The 22546-nt window shown below is 43.6% G+C and overlaps 1 long non-coding RNA gene across 1 annotated transcript in view; it reads left to right on the forward strand.

The window, feature by feature from the left end:
* LOC138903736 (uncharacterized) overlaps positions 1-22546 on the forward strand; it is a 209418-nt gene that overhangs the window by 23565 nt on the left and 163307 nt on the right. Inside the window, exon 2 of the long non-coding RNA XR_011413118.1 lies at positions 14791-14897. This is a non-coding gene — a long non-coding RNA (uncharacterized lncRNA). The remainder of the gene's footprint in view (positions 1-14790; positions 14898-22546) is intronic.

Here is a 22546-nt window from a genome sequence, read left to right on the forward strand (position 1 = left end):
AGCGTCGGCAGATGCGGCCCCAGCCGGCCCAGCCAATTTCGCAGATGCGACTCTTTCTACGCAGAAGCGGGACCACAGAAGCAGGAGCCCGTCCGCAGATGCGGCCCCAGCCAGCCCAGCCAACTCCGCAGAAGCGAACACCTGGTCTGCAAAAGCGGACCCGCAGGTGCGGCCTATGCACCGCAAGTGCAAAAATCGCTAGGGCAGTGAGGTTCAATTAATACGGGACTTAAGCCATTTTCACTCATTTTCTCTCACTCTTTGGGTGATTATTGGAACTTCTTGGGAGGGATTTCCACCTAGATTTTGGAGTTAAGTAATTTCTACCTATCGTGAGTTCAATACATAGATTTTGGATAGATTTCAACACAAAAATTAATAGCAATCATGGGTTAGATGAAAAACCTAGGGTTTGACAAGAATGAGATTCTTACCACGAAGTTGACCATGAAACTTAGTGATAATCATATATTTATGTTCCTTAGGTCATGGGTAACAACTTTCTTTAAAAAAATTTGGAATCCGAGCATGTGGGCCCGGGGGTGAATTTTAGGAATCTTGCAATTTTGGTTGGGAAATCACTTAAAGGTTGGAATTATGAACTTTTGAGCATAGATTGATTAGTTTATGTAATGTTTGACTAGTTTCGAGTCGTTGGCGTCAAATTTGGGGGTTTGAGCGCGTTCTTGAATTGCGAAGTAGGCTTTGAGACGAGGTACGTCTCCTTTCTAATCTTCTAAGAGGGAAATTACCCCATAGGTGAACTAAATTAATATGTGTTGTTGTTTGTGGGGGGCCACGTACGCACGAAGTGACAAGAGTCCGTACGTAGCGACTATTCCTGTTATGCCCGGGTAATCTTAGGCTTACACCCTGCCTTGTTGATATTGTTATTACTTTATGTATATTGTTTGCCTTGAGAAGAACGGAATGGAGTGTGCTTATTAAATATTTCAAAAGGAATTGGAATTGAAGAAAAATAATGGGATCTTAAAGGTTTTCATTTGAATGTCGTATTTTGAAAAGAATGGGAGAGTACTATAATAATTTATGAGATCTTTGTGTAACCGCATCGTATGTATAATTTGCGAGCGGGGTAATTCCTTAAATTTATGTTTGACCGCATCGCATGTATGATTCGCGAGTGGGGAAAATAGATGCATCTATGGTTCACGTCGTTCGACCCTCGGCAGTGCACAGTTTATATTTATGTTGGATCGGGCCGAACGTCCTCGGTGGTATTGTGTGTGACAGTAGAACTGAAAGTTTCTTTCATAATTAATATGGATTCATTGTCTGTGTGATCATATGGTTTAAAGGAAGCAAATGATTAAGTTCTTAAATATGATTATTTCTTGACCAGTTAAATTCTTATTCTAAGTCTTATTGTTATATACCATGCTTAATTAGAATCTCATATTATCATGTTATTGGCCCTAGCAAGTGTCGAAGTCGACCCCTCGTCGCTACTTCTTCGAGGTTAGGCGGGATACTTACTTGGTACATGTTGTTTTATATACTCACGCTACACTTCTGTACTTAATTGTACAGGATCTGAGGCAGGTGCATCTGGTTACCAGGCTGGTGCGCAGTTTTGATCCACATCTTGAGACCTCACGGTGAGGCCTTCCGAGCTGTCCTGCAGCAGCTGAGGTCTCTCTTATGCTCGATTTTTCTGTCTATTTCCTTTCAGACAGTAGGCTAGTACTTTTTTGTATATTTTACTAGATTGCACACATACTTGTGACACCGGGTCTTGGCACGTACTTTAGTAGACTTATGATTTTGAATTTGTTTACTTGATTTTGATTAGTACTTGTTATTCCCGTTTAATTATGTCCTATTTGTAAATTTCTAAATCTTTTCAACAAATAAGAAAATGTATCCACTTAGTAAATTTATTTAAATGGGAAACCACTATTTTGATTAGTGTCGGCTTGCCTGACAATGGTGTTGGGCGCCATCCCGGCTTAAATTGGAATTGGGTCGTGACAACATGGTATCAGAGCACTAGGTTCACGTCGGTCTCACAAGTCATGGGCAGGCCTAGTAGAGTCTTGCAGATCGGTACGGAGACGTTTGTACTTATCTTCGAGAGGCTATAGGATGTTAGGAAACTACTCTTTATTCATATCCTATCGTGCAATTGATGGTATACTAAGTTTCTTCCTTCTATTCTCTCACAGATGGTGAGGACGCGTACGGCGGACGTTCCAGACCCGGGAAGAGCTGCTCCACCCGTTACTAGAGGCTGATGCAGAGGCTGGGGGAGGGCACCGGCCCGAGGTAGGGGACGAGGGCATCCCAGAGCTTCCCCAATAGCACCACCAGCGGATCCAGTAGAGGATCCCATTATTGAGGAGCAGGGCGAGGTGCCTACCGCAGGGCCATCCACGGTAGATTTCATGATAGCACCGGGCTTTCAAGAGGTTATGAGTCGTATGATGCGGTTTATGGACACCATGACTTAGGCTGGTTTATTTCCAGCGAACCCAGCCATATCTCAGGCAGGAGGGGGAGCACAAACCCCTATTGCTCAGGCTCATAGGCACGCAGCTGCAGTATATCAGACCCAGGGTACACTACCCGTGGCCGGAGCCCAGCCAGTAGCAGCAGTTGCGCCTGATCCTAGACCAGCTGCGACCGGCGAGCCGCAAAAACTTTTGGACAAATGTACTAGGCTTCACCCTTCGGTATTTGGGGGTGAGGGACATTAGGATCCTTAGGACTTCATTGACAGGTGCAGGGACAGACTGCACAACATGAGGATATTGGAGTCCCATAGGGTGGACTTCACTACTTTCCAGCTGGAAAGCAGGGCCCGTAGATGGTGGCAGTCTTATCTTCTTGGCAAACCAGCGGGTTCTCCTCCCATGACTTGGGACCAGTTTACACAGCTTTTCTTGGATAGGTATATTCCACCATCTTAGAGGGAAGAGTTGTGAGGTCCGTTCGAGCAGCTCGAGCAGGGTCAGATGTCAGTGACAGATTATGAGGCGAGGTTCTCTGAGTTGTCTCGCCATGCCCTTATGATACTTCCTACCGACGCAGAGAGAGTGCGGAGATTTGTTGCGGGGTTGCACCCCAATATTCAGGCTAGTATGACCCGGGAAGTTGAGATGGGTACTAGTTATCACCTAGTAGTAGATATTGCTCGGAGGATTGAGGGCTACCGCCAGAGGGGTACAGAGCAGATGCAGCGGGACAAGAGGGCCCGTTTCTCTGGAGAGTTTAAATGTGCCCCGGCTAGGGGCAGAGGTCAGTTCGGGAGGGGTCGGACTAGTAGGCCCACATATTCAGTACCACCACCTCCTCGGGGTGCTCCGGCGCGGACATATTTTAGTGCTATGCCAGAGAGTTCTTATCGTCCACCAATTCATTAGTGTTCTTCCAATGCTTATTTCAGTGCCATGCTAGAGAGTTCATACTGCCCATGATTTCAACTCCAGTAGCCACACCAGCCGTCTGGTCGCCCAGAGGCGGAGGGCAGGTGGGTAGAGGCTATCCTAGAGGTGGAGGTCAGGCAGACGAGGGCCAGTCAGGTGGCACCCTAGTTAGATTCTATGCTTTTTCAGCCGGATCAGATGCAATGGCCTCAGATACCGTGATCACAGGTATTATTTATGTCTGCGGTAGGGATGCTTCGGTGTTAGTTGATCCAGGATCTACCTATTCATATGTATCATTTCTGTTTGCTTATTTCTTGGGTGTTCCTCGTGAGTTCTTGGGTACTCTTGTTTATGTGTCCACCATTGTGGGCGATTCTGTGGTTGTGGATCGGATCTATCGGTCCTGTATGGTCACATTATGTGGTTACGAGACTAGGGAAAACCTTTTGTTACTTGATATGACCGACTTGGATCGGATCTATCGGTCCATGCCAAGACTGTTACTTTAGCGATGCCAGAGTTGCCCAGGTTGAAGTGGAAGGGTTCGTCTGTTAGTACATCTAGTCGGGTTATCTCTTTCCTGAAGGCTCGACACATGGTCAAGAAGGGTTGTTTGGCTTATTTAGCCTATGTTCGGGCCACCACCGCAGAGTCTTCGACGATTGATTCAATGCCAGTAGTCTAGGAGTTCGCCGATGTGTTTCCTTCTGACCTTCCAGGCATGCCGCCAGATCGTGATATTGATTTCTGTATTGATTTGGCTCCAGGCACCCAGCCTATATCTATCCCACCGTACCGTATGGCTCTAAAAGAGTTGAAGAAGTTGAAGGAGAAGCTTGAGGAGTTGTTAGCAAAGGGTTTTGTGAGACCAAGTGTATCACCTTGGGGTGCACCAGTGTTATTTGTGAAAATAAAATATGGGACTATGCGGATATGCATTGATTACCGCCAGTTGAACAAGGTTACCATCAAGAACAAGTACCCATTGCCGCGTATCGATGATTTTTTTGACCAGTTGCAGGGCGCTAGGGTGTTCTCTAAAATCGAATTGAGGTCAGGTACCATCAGTTGAAGATTTGGGACTCAGATGTTCCGAAGACTGCCTTCCGTACCAGATATGGTCATTATGAGTTTCTAGTGATGTCCTTTGGCTTGACTAATGCCCCAGCGACATTCATGGATTTGATGAATAAAGTGTTTAGGCCTTATATTGATTCCTTTATTATTGTCTTTATTGATGACATATTGATTTACTCAAGTAGCTTGGAGGAGCACGAGCATCATTTGAGAGTGGTGCTTCAGACATTGCGGAAACACGAGCTATATGCTAAGTTCTCCAAGTGTGAGTTTTGGCTAGAGTCTGTGTCATTCTTGGGGCATGTTGTATTAGGAGAGGGTATTAAGGTGGATCCCAAGAAGATTGAGGCTATTCAGAGTTGGCCTCGTCCAACTTCGGTGACTGAGATCAGGTATTTCCTGGGGTTGGCAGGTTATTATCGCCGGTTTGTGCAGGGTTTCTCATCCATTGCAGCACCTCTAACTAGATTGACCCAAAAGGGCACTTCGTTCCGTTGGTCCGATGATTGTGAGGCGAGCTTCCAGAAGCTCAAGACAGCTTTGACTACAGCATCGGTTCTAGTGTTTCCTTCCGGCTCTGGGATGTATACGGTATATTGTGATGCTTCACGCGTTGGCTTGGGTTGTGTATTGACGTAGGAGGGGCAAGTTATTGCATATGCTTCGCGTCACCTGAAGATTCATGAGAAAAATTACCATGTTGCACGATTTGGAGTTATTCGCGATTGTTCATGCTCTTAAGATATGGAGGCATTATCTGTATGGGGTGTCATGTGAGGTTTATACTGATCATCGCAGCTTACAGCATTTGTTCTAGCAAAGGGATCTCAATTTGAGGCAGCGTAGATGGCTCGAGTTACTGAAGGATTATGACATCACCATTTTTTATCATCCGGGCAAGGCAAATGTGGTCGCGGATGCCATAAGAAAGAAGGCAGAAAGTATGGGTAGCTTGGCATTTATTTCAGCGGAGGAGAGGCCACTAGCTTTGGACATTTAGTTCTTGGCTAACAGACTTGTGAGGTAGGATATTTCAGAGCCTAGCCGGGTTCTTACATGTGTTGTTGCCCAGTCTTCACTATTGGGGCAGATCAAGGCTCGGCAGTTTGATGACCCACATTTGGCAGTTCTTAGAGAGACGGTACTACAGTGTAGTGCCAAGGAGATTTCTATAGGCGATGATGGTGTTCTATGACTCTAGGGTCGTCTATGAGTTCCTTATGCCGATGGCTTAAGAGAGAATATTCTAGAGGAGGCACACAATTCTCGGTATTCTATTCATCCAAGTGCTACGAAGATGTATCGTGACCTGAGATAGCACTATTGGTGGTGGCAGATGAAGAAAGATATAGTTGAGTATGTAGCTAGGTGTCTGAATTGCCAGCAGGTCAAGTATGAACACCAGAGGCCAGGTGGCCTACTTCAGCAAATGACTATACCTGAGTGGAAATGGGAGCGCATTACCATGGACTTCGTGGTTGGGTTACCGCGGACCTTGCGGAAGTTTGATGTAGTTTGGGTCATTGTCGATAGGTTGACCAAGTCGGCACACTTTATTCCGGTTATGACTACATATACATCAGAAAAGTTGGCCCAGATTTATATTAGGGAGATAGTTCGGTTGCACGGTATGCCTATTTACATCATATCAGACAGAGACCCTCAGTTCACTTTGCATTTCTGGAGAGCCGTATAGAGTGAGTTGGGCACCCGTGTAGAGCTCAGCACTGCGTTTCATCCTTAGACCGACATGCAGTTAGAGCGGACAATTCAGATATTGGAGGACATGCTAAGAGCATGTGTGATTGGCTTTGGGGGACAGTGGGATCAGTTCTTGCCTTTGGCCGAGTTTGCTTACAATAACAGTTACCAGTCCATCATCGAGATGGCTCCATTTAAGGATTTATATGGTCGGCGATGTCGTTCTCCCATCGGGTGGTTTGAGACCGGCGAGGCTAAGTTATATGGTACTGATTTGGTGAAGGATGCCTTGGAAAAGGTAAAGTTGATTCAGAAGTGACTTCGCACAGCACAGTCCAGACAGAAAATTTACGCTGATCAGAAGGCGTGCGATGTATCATTTATGGTCGGCGAGAAGGTTCTCTTGAAGGTCTCACTGATGAAGGGTATTATGAGATTCGAAAAGAAGGGCAAGTTGAGCCGAAGGTTTATCGGCGCATTTGAGGTGTTGAGGCGAGTTGGGGAGGTTGCTTATGAGCTTGCTTTACCTCCCAGCCTATCAGGGGTTCATCCAGTTTTTCACGTATCTATGCTCCGGAGATATCATGCCGACTTGTCACATGTGTTAGATTTCAGCACTATTCAGTTAGATGAGAGTTTGGGTTATGAAGAGGAGCCAGTTGCTATTGTTGCTAGACATGATCGCTAATTGAGATCCAAGAGGATTTTCACTGTAAGGTTTCAGTGGAGGGGCCAACCAGTCGAGGAGGTGACCTGGGAGTCCGAGGAGGACATGCGAAGCAGATATCCATACTTATTCAGCACATCAGGTATGAATCTAAACTCGTTCAAGGACAAACGTTTGTTTAAGAGGTGGAGAATGTAACGACCCGACCCGTCGTTTTGCTTTCTAGAACCTCGTTCCTCTAAATAAGATTTCTCGTATATGCTTTTACTGATTTATGACTTGCGGGGATGGTTGGTTTGGGATTTGGAAGAGTTTCGGTTGAAATCGGAACACTTGGTTCCTTAAGGTTGGCTTGAAAGGCCAAGTTTGACTTTGGTCAACATTTTGAGTAAATGACCTCGGAATCGGGATTTGATGGTTCCAATAGGTTTGTATGGTGATTTCGGACTTGGGCGTATGTTCGGATTGGGTTTTAGATAACCCGGGAGCGTTTTGGTGCCTAATAGTGAAAGTTAGTTCTTAAAGGTTTTAGAAGTTTTTTAAAATTTGTTTTGGAGCGGGTTTTGGTGATATCGAGGTCCAAACGGAATTCTGAGACTAGGAATGGTTTCGTAGTGTCATTTAAGACTTGCACGCAAATTTTGGTGTCATTCTGAGTAGTTTAAGTACGTTTCGGCGCATTGGAAGTAAATTGAAAAACTTGAAGTTCTTAAGTTTGATTCAATTGGTTTTAGGGTGTGATTCTTGATTTTAATGTTGTTTCGGGCGTTCCATGAATTCGAGCGAGTCCGTTTTGTGATTCCAAACTTGTTGGTATGTTCGGACGGGACCCGAGTGTCGATCGGACGAGGCTCGGACCATTTCGGGAGCTGAAACTCCCCAGTTCTGTCATAACAGCACCTGCGGTTGGCCAGCCGCAGGTGCGAGACCAGCGTCCGCAGATGCGGCCCCAGTCGGCCCAGCCAATTCCCCAGATGCGGCTCCTTCTACACAAAAGCGGGAGCTCGTCCGCAGATGCGGCCCCAACCGGCTCGGCTAATTTCGCAAAAGCGGACACCTGGTCCACAAAAGCGGACCCGCAAGTGCGAAAATCGTTGAGGCAGTGAGGTTCAGTTAATACGGGACTTAAGCCATTTTCACTTATTTTCTCTCACTCTTTGAGCGATTATTGGAGCTTCTTGTGAGGGATTTCCACCTAGCTTTTGGAGGTAAGTAATTTCTACCTATCATGAGTCCAATACATAGATTTTAGGTAGATTTCAATATAAAAATTAATTGAAATCATGGGTTAGATGAAAAACCTAGGGTTTGACAAGAATGAGATTCTTACCACAAAGTTGACCATGAAACTTAGTGATAATCTTATATTTATGTTCCTTAGGTCATGGGTAATAACTTTCTTTAAAAATTTCTAGAATCCGAGCATGTGGGCCCGGGGTGAATTTTAGAAATCTTGCAATTTAGCTTGGGAAATCACATAAAAGGTGGAATTATGAACTTTTGAGCATAGATTGATTAGTTTATGTAATGTTTGACTAGCTTCGAGTCGTTGGCATCAAATTTGGGGGTTTGAGCGCGTTCTTGAATTGGGAAGTAGGCTTTGAGACGAGGTAAGTCTCATTTCTAATCTTGTAAGAGGGAAATTACCCCATAGGTGAACTAAATTAATATGTGTTGTTGTTTGTGGGGGGCATGTACGCACGAAGTGACAAGAGTCCGTACGTAGCTACCATTCCTGTTATGTCTGGGTAGTCTTAGGCTTACACCATGCCTTGTTGATATTGTTATTACTTTATGTATATTATTTGCCTTGAGAAGAGCAGAATGGAGTGTGCTTATTATATGTTTCAAAAGGAATTGGAATTGAGGAAAAATAATGGTATCTTAAAGGTTTTCATTTTAATGTCGTATTTTGAAAAGAATGGGAGAGTACTATAATAATTTATGAGATCTTTGTGTAACCGCGTTGCATGTATGATTCGCGAGCAGGGTAATTCCTGAAATTTATGTTTGACTGCATTGCATGTATGATTCGCGAGCGGGGAAAATAGATGCATCTATGGTTCGCGTCGTTCGACCCTCGGTAGTGCACAGTTTATATTTATGTTGGATCGGGCCGAACGTCCTCGGTGGTATTGTGTGTGACAGTAGAACTGAAAGTTTCTTTCATAATTAATATAGATTCATTGTCTGTGTGATCATATGTTTTGAAGGAAGCAAGTGATTAAGTTCTTAAATATGGTGATTTCTTGACCAGTTAAATTCTTGTCCTAAGTCTTATTATTGTATACCATGCTTAATTAGAATCTCATATTATCATGTTATTGACCTTAGTATGTGTCGAAGTCGACCCCTCGTCGCTACTTCTTTGAGGTTAGGCGGGATACTTACTGGGTACATGTTGTTTTATGTGCTCACACTACACTTATGTACTTAATTGTACAGGATCTGAGGCAGGTACATATGGTTACCAGTCTGGTGCGCAGTTTTGATCCCCATCTCGAGACTTCACGGTGAGTTGCCTTCCGAGCCGTCCTGCAGCAGCTGGGGTCTCTCTTATGCTCTATTTTTCTGTTTATTTCCTTTCAGACAGTAGGCTAGTACTCTTTTGTATATTTTACTAGATTGCCCACATACTTGTGACACCAGGTTTTGGCATGTACTCTAGTAGACTTATGATTTTGGATTTGTTTACTTGATTTTGATTAGTACTTGTTATTCCCGTTTAATTATGTCCCATTTGCAAATTTCTAAATCTTTTCAACAAATAAGGAAATGTATCCACTTAGTACATTTATTTAAATGGGAAACCACTATTTTGATTTGTGTCGACTTGCCTGACAATGGTGTTGGGCGCCATCACGGCTTAAATTGGAATTGGGTCGTGACAACATGGTATTAGAGCACTAGGTTTACGTCGGTCTCACAAGTCATGGGCAAGCCTAGTAGAGTCTTGCGGATCGGTACGGAGATGTCTGTACTTATCTTCGAGAGGCTATAGGGTGTTAGGAAACTACTCTTTATTCATCTCCTATCGTGCAATTGATAGTATACTAAGTTTCTTCCTTCTATTCTCTCACAGATGGTGAGGACGCGTACGGCGAACATTCCAGACTCGGGAGGAGCTGCTCCACCTGTTGCTAGATGCTGATGCAGAGACCGGGAGAGGGCACCGGCCCGAGGTAGGGGACGAGGGCGTCCTAGATCTGCCCCAGTAGCACCAACATCGGATCCAGTGGAGGATCCCATTATTGAGGAGCAGGGCGAGGTGCCTACCGCAGGGTCAGCCACGGTAGATTTCATGACAGCACCGGGCTTTCAGGAGGTCATGGGTCGTATGATGCGGTTTATGGACACCATGACTTAGGCTGGTTTATTTCCAGCGGACCCAGCCACATCTCAGGCAGGAGGGGGAGCACAGACCGCTACTACTCAGGCTCCTGGGCACGCAGCTGCAATATATCAGACCCCGGGTACACTACCCGTGGCCGGAGCCCAGCCAGTAGAAGCAGTTGTGCCTGATCCTAGACCAGTTGCGACCGGCGAGCCGTAGAAGCTTTTGGACATATGGACTAGGCTTCACCCTACGGTATTTGGGGGTGAGCGACACGAGGATCCTCAGGACTTCATTGATAGGTGTTGGGACAAACTGCACAACATGAGGATATTGGAGTCCCATGGGGTGGACTTCACTACTTTCCAACTTGAGGGCAGCGCCTGTAGATGGTGGCAGTCTTATCTTCTTAGCAAACCAACGGGTTCTCCTCCCATGACTTGGGACCAGTTTACACAGCTTTTCTTGGATAGGTATATTCCACCCTCTCAGAGGGAAGAGTAGCGAGGTCAGTTCGAGCAGCTCGAGCAGGGTCAGATGTCAGTGACAGATTATGAGGCGAGGTTCTCTGAGTTGTCTCGCCATGCACTTATGATACTTCCTACTGACGCAGAGAGAGTGCGGAGATTTGTTGCGGGGTTGCACCACAATATTCGGGCTAGTATGACTCGAGAGGTTGAGATGGGTACTGGTTATCACCTAGTAGTGGCGATTGCTCGGAGGATTGAGGGCTACCGCCAGAGGGGTAGAGAGGAGATGCAGCAGGACAAGAGGGCCCGTTTCTCTAGAGAGTTTAGAGGTACCTAGGCTAGGGGCAGAGGTCAATTCAGGAGGGGTCGACCTAGTAGGCCCACATATTTAGCACCACCACCTCCTCGGGGTGCTCCGGCGCGACCCTATTTTAGTGTTATGCCATAGAGTTCTTGTCGCCCACCAGTTTATCATTGTTCTTCCAGTGCTTATTTCAGCGCCACGCCAAAGAGTTCATACCGCCCACCAGCCATTCAGGGTTCTTCTAGTGGTATTCAGGCTATCAGGGTCAGACTTCGGGACAACAGTCTATGGTACCGAGAGGTTATTATGAGTGTGGAGATCCGGGTCACATGAAGAGATCCTGCCCCAGGCTTCGGGGCAAGGCTGTACAGTAGGGTCAGCAGCCCATGATTTTAGCTCCAGCAGTCGCACTAGCCATCCGGCAGCCTAGAGGTGGAGGGCAGGTGGGTAGAGGCCATCCTAGAGGTGGAGGTCAGGCAGACGAGGGCCAGCCAGGTGGCGCCCCAGTTAGACTCTATGCTATTCCGGCCAGACCAGATGCAATGGCCTCATATGCCGTGATCACAGGTATTATTTCTGTCTTCGGTAGGGATGCTTCGGTGTTATTTGATCTAGGATCTACCTATTCATATGTATCATTTATGTTTGCTTATTTCCTGGGTGTTCCTCATGAGTTCTTGGGTACTCTTGTTTATGTGTCCACTCTTGTGGGTGATTTTGTGGTTGTGGATCGGATCTATCGGTCCTGTATGGTCACATTATGTAGTTATGAGACTAGGAAAGACCTTCTGTTATTTGATATGACCGACTTTGAGATCATCCTAGGCATGGACTGGTTATCTCCATATCATGTCATTCTTGATTGCCATGCCAAGACTGTTACTTTAGCGATGTCGGAGTTGCCCAGGTTGGAGTGGAAGGGTTCGTTTGTCAGTACATCTAGTCGGGTTATCTCTTTCCTAAAGGCTCGACACATGGTCGAGAAGGGTTATTTGGCTTATTTAGCCTATGTTCAGGACACCTTCGCAGAGTCTCCGACGATTGATTCAGTTCCAGTAGTTCGGAGTTCGCCAATGTGTTTCCTTCTGACCTTCCATGCATGCCGCCAAATCATGATATTGATTTCCGTATTGATTTGGCTCTAGGGACCCAGCCTATATCTATCCCACTGTACCGTATGGCTCCGAAAGAGTTGAAGGAGCAGCTTGAGAAGTTGTTAGCAAAGGGGTTTGTGAGACCAAGTATATTACCTTGGGGTGCACCAGTGTTACTTGTGAAAAAGAAAGATGGGACTATGCGGATGTGCATTGATTACCGCCAGTTGAACAAGGTTACCATCACGAACAAGTACCCATTGCCACGTATCGATGATTTGTTTGACCAGTTGCAGGGCACTAGGGTGTTCTGTAAAATCGACTTGAGGTTAGAGTACCATCAGTTGAAAATTCGGGACTCAGATGTTCCGAAGACTGCCTTCCGTACCAGCTATGGTCATTATGAGTTTCTAGTGATGTCCTTCGGGTTGACTAATGCCCAAGCGGCGTTCATGTATTTGATGAACAAAGTGTTTAGGCCTTATATTGATTCCTTCGTTATTGTCTTCATTGATGACATCTTGATTTATTCACGTAGCCTGGAGGAGCACGAACAGCATTTGAGAGTGGTGCTTTAGACATTGCGGGAATAGGAGCTATATGCTAAATTCTCCAAGTGTGAGTTTTGGCTAGAGTCTTAGGCATTCTTGGGGCATGTTGTATCAGGAGAGGGTATTAAGGTGGATCCCAAGAAGATTGAGGCAGTTCAGAGTTGGCCTCGTCTCATTTCGGTGACTGAGATCAGGAGTTTCCTAGGGTTGGCAGGTTATTATCGCTGGTTTGTGCAGGGTTTCTCATCCATTGCAGAACCTATGACTAGATTGACCCAAAAGGGTGCTCCATTCCGTTGGTCCGATGATTGTGAGGCGAGCTTCCAGAAGCACAAGACAACTTTAACTACAACACCGGTTCTAGTGTTGCCTTCCGGCTCGGGGATGTATACGGTATATTGCGACGCTTCACGCATTGGCTTGGGTTGTGTATTGATGTAGGAGGGGCGAGTTATTGCATATGCTTCGCGTCAGCTAAAGATTCATGAGAAGAATTACCCTGTGCACGATTTGAAGTTAGCCGCGATTGTTCATGCTCTTAAGATATGGAGGCATTATCTGTATGGGATGTCATGTGAGGTTTATACTGATCATAGCAGCTTACAACATTTGTTCAAGCAAAGGGATCTTAATTTGAGGCAGCGTAGATGGCTCGAGTTACTGGAGGATTATGACATCACCATTCTTTATTATCCGGGCAAGGCAAATGTGGCCGCGGATGCCTTAAGCAAGAAGGCAGAAAGTATGGGTAGCTTGGCATTTATTTCAGCGGAGGAGAGGCCACTAGCTTTGGACATTCAGTCCTTGGCTAACAGACTTGTGAGGTTGGATATTTCAGAGCCCAGCCAGGTTCTTGCATGTGTTGTTGCCCAGCCTTCACTATTGGGGCAGATCAAGGCTCGGCAGTTTGATGAACCACATTTGGCAGTTCTTAGAGAGACGGTACTACAGGGTAGTGCCAAGGAGGTTTCTATTGGCGATGATGATGTTCTGCGACACCAAGGTCGTCTATTTGTTCTTAATGTCGATGGCTTGAGAGAGAGGATTCTAGAGAAGGCATACAGTTCTCGTTATTCTATTCATCCAAGTGCTACGAAGATGTATCGTGACCTGAGACAGCATAATTGGTGGCGGCGGATGAAGAAAGATATAGTTGAGTATGCGGCTAGGTGTCTGAATTTCCAGCAGGTCAAGTATGAACACCAAAGGCCAGGTGGCCTACTTCAAAAAATGACTATACCTGAGTGGAATGGGAGCTCATTACCATGGACTTCGTGGTTGGGTTACCGCGGACCTTGCGAAAGTTTGATGCAGTTTGGGTCATTGTCGACAGGTTGACCAAGTCGGCACACTTCATTCCGGTTATGACTATATATTCTTCAAAAAAGTTGGCCCAGATTTATATTAGGGAGATAGTTTGGTTGCACGGTGTGCCTGTTTCCATCATATCAGATAGAGGCCCTCAATTCACTTAGCATTTCTGGAGAGCCGTAAAGAGTGAGTTGGGTACCCGTGTAGAGCTTAGCACTGCGTTTCATCCTCAGACCGACTAGCAGCCAGAGCGGATAGTTTAGATATTGGAGGACATGCTAAGATCATGTGTGATTGACTTTGGGGGACAGTGGGATCAGTTCTTGCCTTTGGTCGAGTTTGCTTACAATAACAGTTACCAGTCCAGCATCGAGATGGCTCCATTTGAGGCTTTATATGGCCGGCGATGTCGTTCTCCCATCGGGTTGTTTGATCCCGACGAGGCTAAGTTATATGGTACTGATTTGGTGAAGGATGCCTTGGAAAAGCTAAAGTTGATTCAGAAGCGACTTCGCACAGCACAGTCCAAACAGAAAAGTTACGCTGATCAGAAGGCGCGCGATGTATCATTTATGGTCTGCGAGAAGGTTCTCTTGAAGGTCTCGCCGATGAAGGGTATTATGAGATACGGAAAGAAGGGCAAGTTGAGCCGAAGGTTTATAGGCCCATTTGAGGTGTTGATGCGGGTTGGGGAGGTTGCTTATGAGCTTGCTTTACCTCCCAACCTATTAGGGTTTCATCCAGTTTTTCACGTGTCTATGCTCCGGAGATATCATATCGACTTGTCACATGTGTTAGATTTTAGCACTATTCAGTTAGATGAGAGTTTGGGTTATGAAGAGGATCCAGTTGCTATTGTTGCTGGACAGGATCGCCAGTTGAGATCCAAGAGGATTTCCGCGGTAAGGGTTCAGTGGATGGGCCAACCAGTCAAGGAGGCGACCTGGGAGTCCGAGGAGGACATGCGAAGCAAATATCCACACTTATTCAGCACATCAGGTATGAATCTAAACTCGTTTGAGGACGAACATTTGTTTAAGAGGTGGAGAACCTGATCGGTCGTTTTGCTTTCTAGAACCTCGTTCCCCTAAATAAGACTTCCCGTACATGCTTTTACTGATTTATGAATTGCGGGGATGGTTGGTTCGAGATTTGGAAGAGTTTGGGTTGAAATCGGAACACTTGGTTCCTTAAGGTTAGCTTGAAAGGCCAAGTTTGACTTCGGCCAACATTTTGAGTAAACAACCTCGGAATCAGGATTTGACTGATCTAATAGGTTCGTATGGTGATTTCGTACTTGGGCATATGTTCGGATTGGGTTTTGGATGAACCGGGAGCATTTTGGCGCCTAATAGTGAAAGTTGGTTCTTGAAGGTTTTAGAAGTTCTTTAAAATTTGGTTTGGAGCGGGTTTTGGTGATATCAAGGTCCAAACGGAATTCCAAGACCGGGAACGGTTCCGTAGTGTCATTTAAGACTTGCATGCAAAATTTGGTGTCATTCCGAGTAGTATAAGTATGTTTCGGCGCATTGGAAGTAAATTGAAGAACTTGAAGTTCTTAAGTTTGATTCTATTGGTTTTAATGTTGTTTCGGGCGTTCTATGAGTTCGAGCGAGTCCGTTTTGTGATTCCAAACTTGTTGGTATATTCGGGTGGGACCCGGGGGGCCCCAGTGTCGATCGGACGAGGCTCGGACCATTTCGGGAGCTGAAGCTCCCTAGTTCTGTCATAACCTCACCTGCAGTTGGCCAGCCGTAGGTGCGAGCTCGCAAGTGCGAGACCAGCATCGCAGATGCGGCCCCAGCTGACCCAGCCAATTCTGCAGATGCGGCTCCTTCTATGCAGAAGCAGGAGCTCGTCCGCAGATGCGGCCCCAGCCAGCCCAACCAACTCCGCAGAAGCGGACACCTGGTCTGCAAAAGCGGACCCGCAGGTGCAGCCTATGCACCGCAGGTGCGATAATCGCTGGGGCAGTGAGGTTCAATTAATATGGGACTTAAGCCATTTTCACCCATTTTCTCTCACTCTTTGGGCGATTATTGGAGCTTCTTGGGAGGGATTTCCACCTAGCTTTTGAAGGTAAGTAATTTCTACCTATCATGAGTTCAATACATAGATTTTAGGTAGATTTCAACATAAAAATTAATAGAAATCATGGGTTAGATAAAAAACCTAGGGTTTGACAAGAATGAGATTTTTACCACGAAGTTGACCATGAAACTTAATTATAATCATATATTTATGTTCCTTAGGTCATGGGTAAAAACTTTCTTAAAAAAATTCCGGAATCCGAGCATGTGGACCCGGGGGTGAATTTTAGGAGTCTTGCAATTCAGGTTGGGAAATCACTTAAAGGGTGGAACTATGAATATTTGAGCATAGATTGATTAGTTTATGTAATGTTTGACTAGCTTCGAGTCGTTGGCATCAAATTTGGGGGTTTGAGCGCGTTCTTGAATTGGGAAGTAGGCTTTGAGACGAGGTAAGTCTCATTTCTAATCTTGTAAGAGGGAAATTACCCCATAGGTGAACTAAATTAATATGTGTTGTTGTTTGTGGGGGGCATGTACGCACGAAGTGACAAGAGTCCGTACGTAGCTACCATTCCTGTTATGTCTGGGTAGTCTTAGGCTTACACCATGCCTTGTTGATATTGTTATTACTTTATGTATATTATTTGCCTTGAGAAGAGCAGAATGGAGTGTGCTTATTATATGTTTCAAAAGGAATTGGAATTGAGGAAAAATAATGGGATCTTAAAGGTTTTCATTTGAATGTCGTATTTTGAAAAGAATGGGAGAGTACTATAATAATTTATAAGATCTTTGTGTAACCGCGTCGCATGTATGATTCGCAAGCAGGGTAATTCCTTAAATTTATTTTTGATTGTGTCGCATGTATGATTCGCGAGCGGGGAAAATAGATGCATCTATGGTTCGCGCTGTTCGACCCTCGGCAGTGCACAATTTATATTTATATTGGATCGGGCCGAACGTCCTCGATGGTATTGTGTGTGACAGTAGAACTGAAAGTTTCTTTCATAATTAATATGGATTCATTGTCTGTGTGATCATATGTTTTAAAGGAAGCAAGTGATTAAGTTCTTAAATATGGTGATTTCTTGACCAGTTAAATTCTTGTTCTAAGTCTTATTATTGTATACCATGCTTAATTAGAATCTCATATTATCATGTTATTGACCTTAGTAAGTGTCGAAGTCGACCCCTCGTCGCTACTTCTTTGAGGTTAGGCGGGATACTTACTGGGTACATGTTGTTTTATGTGCTCACACTACACTTATGTACTTAATTGTACAGGATCTGAGGCAGGTACATATGGTTACCAGTCTGGTGCGCAGTTTTGATCCCCATCTCGAGACTTCACGGTGAGTTGCCTTCCGAGCCGTCCTGCAACAGCTGGGGTCTCTCTTATGCTCTATTTTTCTTTTTATTTCCTTTCAGACAGTAGGCTAGTACTCTTTTGTATATTTTACTAGATTGCCCACATACTTGTGACACCAGGTTTTGGCATGTACTCTAGTAGACTTATGATTTTGGATTTGTTTACTTGATTTTGATTAGTACTTGTTATTCCCGTTTAATTATGTCCCATTTGCAAATTTCTAAATCTTTTCAACAAATAAGGAAATGTATCCATTTAATAAATTTATTTAAACGGGAAACCACTATTTTGATTTGTGTCGACTTGCCTGACAATGGTGTTGGGCGCCATCACGTCTTAAATTGGAATTGGGTCGTTACATCCAGTTACAGTAATTTCCAACATAAGAAGGTAGGCATGCTTGCAAGTTCAACAATTAAGGCCTAAACAGTAATTTCATATCAAGTTTGACTGAAACAGGAGATAATATCTTTCAGAAATTTTCCAGAACAGGGATAAATTACAATTGTAGTACAACAATAATGAAATCAATGCATCCTCTCAGAGCAACAGTCACTCAGTCCTCCCACTCGCTCAACACTCATCGCTCACACTCAATAGGTACCTGCGCTCATTGGAGGTGTGTACAGACTCCGGAGGGGATCCTTCAGCCCAAGCGCTATAATCTGCACGGACAACTCACGTGCTAGTATAATATCTGGATCCGCACGGACAACTCACATGCTGCACGGATAACTCACGTGCTGCACGGACAACTCACGTGCTATAATATAATATCTGGATCCGCAAGGACAACTCACGTGCTATAGTATAATATCTCACAACCAGGCCCTCAGCCTCACTAAGTCATAAATCTCTCCAGGCTCTCGGGCTCTCAATAATCATGAAAATCAGCTCTAACAACAATGATATGATGCATCAATAATAAACAATAAAGACTGGGATAAAATAAACAAGTAAATTGTGACTGAGTACAACACTACAATTTAGCAGATAATTCAACATGTACACGACCTTTGTGGGTCCCTATAGTGGCAACACATAATCTAAACATGATTTATGGTTCAATTTCTCTACTACATGGAGAATGTACATATAACAACAAATTATTCAATTACATAGTTCCATGGAATTTGACTAAGTCACAATTCCTGCAGTGCACGCCCACACGCCCGTCACCTAGCATGTGCACCACCTCAAAACCGATCATATAACACATAATCTGGGGTTTCATACCCTCAGGACCAAATTTAGAACTGTTACTTACCTCAAACCGTATAATTCTTTATTCTGCTATGCCTTTGCCTCGCGAATCAGCCTACGAACGTCTCGAATCTAGTCACAATTAATTTGATTCAATTAATTCAAATTATAGGAATTAATTCCATATGAAAATACAAATGTTCCTAACAAAATCCGAAATTACACTCAAAAATCGCTCGTGGGGCCCAAGTATCGGAACCCGACAAAAGTTACAAAATATTAACGCCCATCCAACCACGAGTCTAATCATATAAATTTTACCAAATTCCGACATCAACTCGACCCTCAAATCCTCAATTAAAGTCCTTGAAGATTTCTACCATTTTTCAACACAATCTTTACCCAAGAATCATACTCTCAATCACCCATCTTTACCCACACTCGATATTGAAGACTAGGGTTAGAACCTTACCTCTTGGGTGAAGATTTTGTGATATTGATTGTTGGATGTCAATGCTTGAACAAGATCTTGATGAACAAAGCACTTGGGCTTCTTCCTCTCTCTAGAATACTCTCACTTCTCTCTAAAATATCAAAATTTTGCCTTCAAAATGAGCCCCAAAGGCTATTTATCAAAATAGGGTCGGGGTATCTAAAGAAGAAAATGAAGCTCCGAGACAGGATCTACAGTCGCATATGTGACCGCATAATGCATCTCTGGCCCACGAAATGGACCTTGAGAATTGGGCATATTGTGCCCGAGTATGCGAGCATTCTACGGTCCACATACTGGACCGCACAACACTTTTGAGGCCGCATAATGGCCTAAAATTTTCTCGAGTTTTCGCTTCGTTCTGCGGTAAATCTACGATCCAAATAACGTTTCTGCGGTCGCAAAACAGACCGCAGAATATCCTTCTTTTGTCAAAAATTTTTCTCAACACTTAAGTGCATCCTACAACCTTTGTACTAATTAATCTACCTCGGCACCATAAAACCTTAATTTCCTTAGCAAAAATTTTTCGGGGTCGTTACACATAAGTCCGCATCCAGTCAACCTTTACAACTTAAGTTCTAAACATTGGAACTAAGTGTTCCAAATCATTCCAAAACCTCACCGGACCCGAACCAATTACCCTGGCAAGTCAAATAACAACCATAAAGCACAATTTGAGTAGTAAATGGGAAGACGGGGTTGTAATACTCGAAACGACTGGTCGGGTCGTTACAGTGTGCCAAACTTCAAGCATTCGAGCAAGTGTGGGATCAACCGGGCATAATTTTGGACATGTTCCAATGCACTCTCATATGGTGAATTGCTCAAGGAATCGTACACATATATAGTTTTGGTTTGACAATGCAGAATTCCAAGAAAGTAGTGCGTAGATGACTGGACAGCTCTTGGCTTAAGTCGAAATGGAAAGAATACTTTTTTGGCAGTTGCCCATGAGATACCACATGAAACGTCAATGCCTCTTATTGCCACCTTTTCAGCAGTTGATTCTTCAATAAACCAGGTAAACTCGGTAAGTTCCTCAATCTCTACTTCTTCTTCATAATCCACAGCTTCCTCAATCACCTGTTTTTTGACAACCCGCTTTCTCTTTGATTTGCTCTTTTTCTCTTCCATTTTACTTTTCTCCTCCATTCTCTTTTCCTCCCTTATTCTAACTTTCTCCTTCTGTTCATCTGAAGGATGAACACTAGACAACTTAGTCATATATTGATCAAAAAGTAAATTTATTACTGCACATTTTGATTCTGGATTACTTGGAAGGTGATAGCAATATTTTTTGTGCAAGAAATATACGCCCACTTCAATATGCTGCAAACAAACAACAACAAAAGAAAATATGTGAACTTAACCACAATATAATTCAGAGCAAAAGAATAAGTTTAGGGAATGAACTAAAAAATTTCAGCATGCATAGGTATGGAGTTTACAAAACTACAAACTGCATGACAAAAACTTAAGCATGTTCAGTATGAAGTGTTAGGAAATGAACTAAAAAAATTCAGCATGTTTAATTTAAATTTTAGAAAAAAACTCATTGCAAAACTAGAGATTGCACGACAAAAACTTCAGCACGTTTAGTCTGAAGTTTTAGCAAATAAACTAAACAACTTCAGCATGTTTAGTCTGAAGTTTTTAGGAAAAACTCATTGCTAAACAACAGACTGCAGGACAAAACTTCAGCATCTTTTAGTATGAAGTTTAGCAAATGAACTAAAAAACTGAAGCATGCATAAGTTTGAAGTTTACCAAATTACAGTACAAAAACTTTAAAACAAACATAAGGCTGAAGTTTTAGGAAATATAGTTCAAAACCAATTCAAAAAACAAACTTAATAACTTACTTCATCCGCAGGATCAGAGTTAGGGTCCACAAGCTTGGTAAAGAATAACTTTGGAATATCGATTCCAGCTAATCTGAATGGCTTGGAATCATATTCCATGGCATCCGTCTTCAACCAGTCTGTAAATCTCTACATTAATCCGCTGTTTTAATTGACATAATGGAAGGGACACCTTCATGTAGTCTTTCCTGCTTTCTAATCTTGTCCCATTGCCTTTTATTTAGGAATGACGTAAGGAGATTTTAACCAAATACTCTCCATACGAATCATTTTCCCTACTTTAGTTGGTTTTCTTTTTGCTTGTTGTTCTTGCTGCTCAGTCGCAACTAACTGCTGCAGTTCAGCAACAGGGGAAAAATCCACATCCATAGGGACATATACTTCTCCAACTCCCTATTGTTCATGATCTTCTTGTCTCTCTTCACCAACAACAACAACAATAGAATTAGCTTCTAAACCAGTCTCTTATTTACTACCCAGCGAAAAAGAACATAAATTGAAGTTGGGGATATCACTGGTGTCACGCAAAATATTAGGAGAACTTGACACCTTCCTTCTCTTAGGATTTGGAAGAAGTTGTGATGCATCATATGAGATCTGCAAAAAACAAGGAAAATATATACATAAATACAACTGATATAAACACGCATTAGGCAAAAAATGCCTTGCAATCGAATTGCAGCAAATAACTACCTGGTCTAAGTGTTGCGACACAGATGGTGTTTGCATACCAACGGATCCGCTTGCATTACCCTCAGATATGCCTATATCTTCATGCAAAAAAAGTAAAAATATTAAATAATACTGACTAAACTTTGAAAATACTACCAAGACACTTCACATCTGTCTGTGAGCCAACAGGTATGAAGAGATGTATTTCTCCTTTTTCATATAGCCGAATGAGCTCACCAATTTCTTTTTCGGCTGTATCGAGTCTTTCTGAATAATCATCAAAAAGCACAAAAAAGAAAAGAAAGTATGTAAAATTCCAAACTGAAAATAAAAACTTGGATCAAATGTAATAAGTCCGTGATGTATAGAATACCTTGACGTTTACTTTCCACTGCGCTATCGCCAGACTGCATACCTTTGTCGATCTCAGCAATTCCAGCTTCATTCAACGGTGCGGCATCATCGGGGAGCCTTAGAGTATTCTGCGAAAGGATTTTCTCGACTCTATCTTCTTGCAATGCAGCATCATCAGAGTGCTTTTGAGTCATATCAATTGAAGCACCACTGTTTTCAACTTCCACTGCATATTCATAGGGGGAAAATAATGACCTAAAATATATACTGTAGTGACAAATTCCTGTGTCCCTGCACCTAAAATTTCTTGGAAAATAGGTAATGCTTCCGCAAATGCATTGCCTTTCCCAATAGGAGTACCTACATCACTCGATGCGTGTTCTTCAGTACCAACATGTTCATCATCTGCATCCGCAAACACATTGCCTTTTGCAATAGGACTACCCAAATCACAAGTCGATACATGTACTTCAGTACCGACAACTTCATCATCTGTACCTTTCTTGCTTCCTACATTCTTGGTTGATAACTGTTCTTCATATCCACCAACTTTGCTCAGTCTATCAACACTAGAACATTCCGCTTTAGGTTGTCATTCAACACATTGAACTTGCTTGAATACTTGAACTTGGCCTACAAGAGTTGTTTGGTCACTTCTT

The sequence above is a fragment of the Nicotiana tomentosiformis genome, chromosome 12 (genome assembly GCF_000390325.3).
Source record: "Nicotiana tomentosiformis chromosome 12, ASM39032v3, whole genome shotgun sequence".
NCBI lineage: Eukaryota > Viridiplantae > Streptophyta > Magnoliopsida > Solanales > Solanaceae > Nicotiana > Nicotiana tomentosiformis.